Genomic DNA, 7168 nt, shown 5'->3' on the forward strand with positions numbered 1-7168 from the left:
AGCTAGTAATGAAGATTACATAGTTGCTTGGATCATCACAGATTGGTACGCAGACCATTAAATACATTAAGGTGAAAACACATATGGCTCCTGCCATGTTGCCGTACGCGCGACACGCAGGTCACGAATGAGTTACACACATGCATCACATACACAAAGGGGTCATACTGATCACAAGATACATACATCCTGCAAAACACAGTTAAGCGTCCTAACGTTCCAAACATCGGAGGCCCGAAACTCTATCTTCCAAGCCGAATTTGGGAAATCTAATTTCGCCGAAAATGGCTAAGCCATCGAATTTCATGTGTAACTTTTTCTGTAGATCAATTTTCATATAAAATTCGCTCCGATCCGAGATCGTACCGAAAAGTTACGGCTGATTTAGCGAAGCATACGCACACGGCAAAATCCCGACCCCGGCAGTAGATCCCATCTACTATTGCACATCTCATGCGCCTGGCGTATGAACCTGGACTTCAATTCGACCAATCACATTGATCTTCGCTCACTGCAACTAGAATTACGTGTATCACTTAACTCCGATGGCGGAAACCCGACCGGTAGGAGTATATCGTTACACTACCATTGCAGCAAGAACACGAAACCAGGACATAGATCAAATTGAAAACTCGCATATCTCCATATGCACATATCCCGAATCCAAAACTAAACAGCTACGGCTCTGATACCACTGTTGGGATACGAGGTAGGCTACACTAGCGCAAATCAAAATTTTCTACCACGTAAACCAGGAAAACTGTCGTATAAGGATCACGGGATTACCACTCGACGCACTACTGGTGCGGAAGATGTAGATTCGCATCGATGCAGCGAAGTCGATCATCATAGTCGTACGTAGTCGATCACGTCGACGTCCAGCAGCTCCTCAGCAGCTTGTCCACGTGCAGCACGATCTCCCTCGTGCCGTGGCTCGTCGTCGACTCGTCGTGGCTCGTCGTGGCTCGTCGGCGGCTCGTCCAAGTGCTGCAGGCGCAACACCTCCAAGGTATCCACACGTGCAAGGAGGAAGCATCGCAAGCCGGACTGCAAGATCCGTGAGTTGCAACAGGCGAGGGCGTGGGAGGCGCGGCAGATGAGTTTCGCCAAAAAGGTGTAAACCCTAGGGCGCCCCCACCCCTCTATTTATAGAGGTTCCTAACGGGCCTCTAGGTCCGAGGCCCATTAGTACTTCTAAACCTAATCCAACTCGGATCACATCCAAATTAGGCTTCCAGCCCCTTAAGTGTGTGACCCTATGGGTTCGGATACGTATAGACATGGCCCGAGTACTCCTACTCGTCCCAATAGTCGGTAGCGGCCTCTAGCAAGACGTGCCAACTCCTATACGCACACAAAGATCATATCAGACGAACCATCACAACATTATATACATGCTATTCCCTTTGCCTCACGATATTTGGTCTAGCTTCAAGCCGACCGCTCTTTCTCGATCCTGTGATTCAGAATCCCTTTGTAGGTTAACTCTTAACCGTACGTAGCATGGCCATGCATTTTCGGATCCGATCACTCGAGGGGCCCAGAGATATCACTCTCAATTAGAGAGGGGTAAATCCCATCTTAATTGACCATGTCTCATAGCATGCTTCTTGACAAACCCCAAAGCTACCTTTATAACTACCCTGTTACGGCGTAGGATTTGATAGCCCCTAAGTAAGTCGATCCACATCTTGAATACATGCGACAATCTCAGGTCTAAGGACAAAGCGTATATGTTGTTTAAAGAGAGAACTACTTCTCGTGTTGGGTCAGTCCTAGCACATGTCTCCACATGTGCCCACATTATTAGTTCAACATCTCCATGTCCATGACTTGTGAAACATAGTCATCAACTAATACATGTGCTAGTCTAATATTCATGTGTGTCCTCACATGAACTCCGACTAGGGACAACTTTAGAATAACCATACAAGTAAAGAGTTTCACACACAATTCACATAATTGCAAATCAATTCAAGTAGCCTTTAATGGATATTCAAGGAACACAACATAAATCATGGATACAAATGGAATATCATCATCTCTATGATTGCCTCTAGGGCATACCTCCAACATAATCCCTAACACCTCTTCAATCAGTTCAGAATGAAGGCAAGGATCTGCCATGGAGTTTTTGGCCCTAGACATCTGGACAAAAAAATGTTTCCTTAATCAAACATTGAGCTTTTCCTGAGTTGGAGCATCCATGAGTAACTTCTCAATGGTATGCCCGATCATGAGATTGAAGTTTTGGACATTGAAAACATGAAAGTTAAGGACAGCTTAGACATCTATAGGTGAGTTAAATGTTGATCTTGTTGACGGCTGTTAGCACGCCAGTTTGAACCGCAAGCACACAGATTAGTTGTGACTTTGCCTTGGAGTATTCCCCCAAGGTTTATCAATACGTGGAAACAAGGTCACATGATCTAGAGTAACTAAGTTTCAGAAAACATGATTCAAGTTGCAAGATGATTGTGAATACAGATGAATATAAACATGAATAGATGTGAAGCATGAGCAGATATGAACAAGAGGTAACTCATCTAGAGCAAAGCCTAGACTAGGCATATGTTGTAGTTTTAGCTAGATGAGCAAACACATGGTTCTCATACAAAGCATCTTTAAACCACCACCTTCGATCTGGCTCCTGAAACCCCCCACCTTACACGGTATTAGAACAATATTTTCCTCCCCAGTGATGCGATTAAAGAGTTTCCTTGTTTGGTTTTGTTACTGCTTTTACTTTGTTGTTTGTTTGCAGATCTGGCAGTTTCCATGTATACACTAGTTTGTCCTTTGGGCTAGGACAAGGTTAGGTAGAAACATCCTATCTTGGATCCTTTTTTGGGGTCAGTACCTTTAGAATTTTACATTAATTTATTTCGTTTATAGTAATTTGCCCTTTTGGCTTGTTAAGGTTGGGTAGGAACATCCTTTCATGGATCTTGTTTTCACTATGAACATCCTATCTTGGAACTTGTTTTGGTGTGTTCTACCTTTAGATTTTATAGCAGTTTATTTCTTCAATATAAGTTTGTTTCGTTTACAGTGGTTGGGTAATTTTACAGAAGTTTCTTTCATTTCCTAACATAAAGAACCGAAGCTCCATCCATATGAGTAGGCGAGGGCTGCACATAACATTAGGAACAAGGGCGTATTGGCTTCCCTTAGCGTTGGAAAACTCACAAGCATGCTTACCTAGTCTAGAAAAGGTAAAAGAAAGGATACCAATGAAAGAAGAAGTGAAGATCCAGATCTAGAGTATGACCCGTCTCAGGAACGGTCTGAATGCAACACCCTGTGCTCCAAAGTCGCACCACCCAGCCCTTCCGAGGGGTGGGCATGCGTACACACAACACCCTGCTGACACTTTCATCCTTGCTTCATGTAAAAGGGTTAACCCGAAGGTGCTATGGCTGGTAGACAAAGGCTTATAAGTTGGTTCCACCCTTGCTCAACTAGCAAGGTGATACTAAACATGCATAGCTGCGCTCATGGGCTACTACTAGGCCAACCAATTGGGCCGGTGTCACATACACCCCCCATTAAAGAACCCGACGTTCTCGTCGGTCCAACTCACCCACACTTGGGCAAATGTTCAAGAATGTTCCCTCTTAAAGCCTGACTGTAATTTCAGTGCCAGCTTCATATGTCATGTTGTGTGTCCCATCTAAAGCCCACACGTACCATGTGCCATAAGCCCACATACTGACCCGTACGCGCAACCGTGAGGGTCAGCTCTGATACCATTTGTAACACCCGTCCTCCAAAGCCGCACCGCCCAGCTCTTTCGAGGGGCGGGCATGCGTACACATATCATACTACTTACACTTTCGTCCTCGCTTCATCTAAAATGGTTAACCCAAAGGTGCTATGGCTAGTGGACAAAGGCTTATAAGTTGGCTCCACCCTTGCTCAACTAGCAAGGTGGTACTAAACATGCGTACCTGTGTTCTTGGGCCACTACTGGGCCAACCAAATTGGGTTGGGTGTCACACTGAATCTAACCAAAAGATAGGCCAACATAAGGTATTTGTTGTTGTTGCCTACCAAATTTCTTGTATCAGTTATGCAGGATTGCTTCTCATTATTTTTGTTTATACAATTTGTCCAATCAGATTAGTGATAGCATATCTGTCAGTGGGGGAAGAGGGTTGTCCAAAATAATTCGGGCACCTGATGCCTCTGACAGTATGCCTCCTAGAGTGACTAGGACCAAGGCAAAGGAATTGACTTTAGCTCAGGCGGGAGTTTCGGATGGGACGACTCCTGATTCACAAGAATTGCCAACCAAAGGCCAAGAAATAGCCACCCACACTAAGGACATCATCGACATGATGACTAGCGAAGGCAAGTCATTTGATCTTTTTTCCCAAAGCCCAAAAATTGGGACGATGCAATTAGCAACTAAATCATTATTAATACACACCACCTGTACAACCACGCCCTTCCAGAAGAGTACAAGTGCCACGGGATTCAAGAAAGTTGGGTAGAGATCTGCACAGGATAAGCAGAGGGTTACACACCAAGCTTCCAATCCATGTTCGAGAAGGGCTCAAATGGCCAGAGGAACCAATGCAAGCTGCAAAGTTTGCATCAGAGGGTGGGATCATATTGCGTGGGCATATACCGATCCTTACACACTAGAAGGACTACAAGACCGAGAATGAAAAATATCTCAAGGCCTACATTGGCAAACAAGCGGTGTGTATATATCGACTCATCTACTACCTTAGTTCTTTGCATTCTTTCTTTTCATCCATTTTTCTAACTACTCTTGTGTTGTTCTTAATATAGGTCCAATTTGACATTGACACCACCAGTCAACCTCTCATAGAGCCATGCATTGACATGCTCAAGTTGCAACAAAGATAGGGGAGGTACCGGCTCAAGAAAAATTTCTTCAATGATCTTCCAGCAAATGAAGTCCCAACCAAATCTCCTATGACCACTTTGGATGATGGCCAGTGGAACGAACTTGTTACGATATGGTCTAGCCTACCTCACAGGGTATGATAGAGATTCAACTTGCCACTAGCACATTTGCATGTACTGATCTATTCCTCTTATTCATGTATCTTACACGAGTGCTCATTATTGTAAAGGAGAGGTGTACTAAAAACACCAGTATCTTCGGTTATTCAGGTTTCCTCAGCGCACTGGATCTAGAAGCTATGTTGCACAGGCTCATGTTGTGGTAATCAACTGAACAAGTCATGTTTTTGATGTGTGCTTTATTTGATGAACCTGCTCATGTTCCTTATTCCAAGCTAACAGTTTATGCATGTTTTCACATCATATTAGAGGGAGAAGCATGTTGAAGGAGACCCAACTCCAATAGATCTTTTCAAGAACTTCCATTTTTGCAAAATGGCTACACCGCTCCCGTTGTAAGTACTTTTGTGAGTAGGCAGCCATTGTAAGTAGTTGTTTACTTTGCATTCTTCTTTGCAACAACAACACTATAAACATTTGTAAGTACTTTTGTGAGACCTTTTATTTTCTATATTTTATTAGGCTTAGATGGAACAAATCGTCACCCAACCTAGAGATGACCAACCAAGGACTGTTGCTGAAGCAGTGACTGAAGTTATCCAATCTAGGACTGAAGGACCGAAAAGGCGACCAGAGGGGGGTGAATGGGAGCCTCAAATATTTCTTTTGAAATCTTAGGCTTCTGTCCCAAATTCAAACCCCAAAGCCGAAGCGAGCAGAAGATGAGAGATCCATGAGCCAACTGGGTGGCTGGGTGTCTATGGTGATGACCAATAACACAGCAGGACTCTCAAGAAACAACTGGAAGCAAACTCCAAAGATCCGGAAAGCAAACTCCAAAGATCTGAGTCAAAACAGGACTCAAACTGCTCCTGTCGGAAGTTCCAACCCCCTATCGGAAGTTCCGATACCTATCGGATGTACCAGGGATCTCCCGACAGGAGTTTTGTGTCGTTTCAGCAATTTTCCCTTCAGAACTTCCGACACAGTGTTGGAACTTCCGACAGCACATAAATCAGCCTTCGTGAGGAGAGAAGAAAAATCTAAAACTCAATCAAACGACCTCCAAAAATCACGAAATTTTAACCACAGTTTTCCAACAACATAGCAAACATGTTCCCAAAAGATATCCTCAAAAAGATTTGTTAAACAAAGGGAATTCCAAATCTTGTTGAGAACGCCGATTTTTCAACCCTAGAGCTTGAATCGTCCCGATCTATGAACTCGTGAGGTTTCAATCAAATCCCATTGGTGGAAAGGTTCAACTCTCGTCCTAGTTCATTTCCAAAAGACCGGTTTGACACAAGAACTCCCATAAATCACAAATCAACCAAAAACGTGAGAGGGGTGAGAGGTAAGAAACGAAGAACGCGAAGAACACAACGCGAATCGCAAATCCAACCGGGATGGGACAAGATGGCACAAAATAGATCATTGGATTACTTCACCATGTCTGGTTACAAGCCACTCCTTTGTTGGAGGTATGCCCTAGAGGCAATCATAGAGATGATGATATTCCATTTGTATCCATGATTTGTATGTTGTGTTCATTGAATATCCATTGAAGGCTACTTGAATTGATTTGCAATTATGTGAATTGTATGTGAAACTCTTTACTTGTATGGTTATTCTAAAGTTGTCCCTAGTCGGAGTTCATGTAAGGACACACATGAATATTAGACTAGCACATGTATTAGTTGATGACTATGTTTCACAAGTCATGAACATGGAGATGTTGAACTAATAATGTGGACACATGTGGAGACATGTGCTAGGACTGACCCAACACGAGAAGTAGTTCTCTCTTTAAACAACATATACGCTTTGTCCTTAGACCTGAGACTGTCGCATGTATTCTAGATGTGGATCGACCTACTTAGGGGCTATCAAACGCTACGCCGTAACAGGGTAGTTATAAAGGTAGCTTTTGGGTTTGTCAAGAAGCATGCTATGAGACATGGTCAGTCAAGATGGGATTTGCCCCTCTCTGATTGAGAGAGATATCTCTGGGCCCCTCGAGTGATCGGATCCGAAAATGCATGGCCATGCTACGTACGGTTAAGAGTTAACCTACAAAGGGATTCCGAATCATAGGATCGAGAAAGAGCGGTCGGCTTGAAGCTAGACCAAATATCGTGAGGCAAAGGGAATAGCATGTATATTATGTTGT

The sequence above is a fragment of the Setaria italica genome, chromosome IX (genome assembly GCF_000263155.2).
Source record: "Setaria italica strain Yugu1 chromosome IX, Setaria_italica_v2.0, whole genome shotgun sequence".
NCBI classification, from domain to species: domain Eukaryota; kingdom Viridiplantae; phylum Streptophyta; class Magnoliopsida; order Poales; family Poaceae; genus Setaria; species Setaria italica.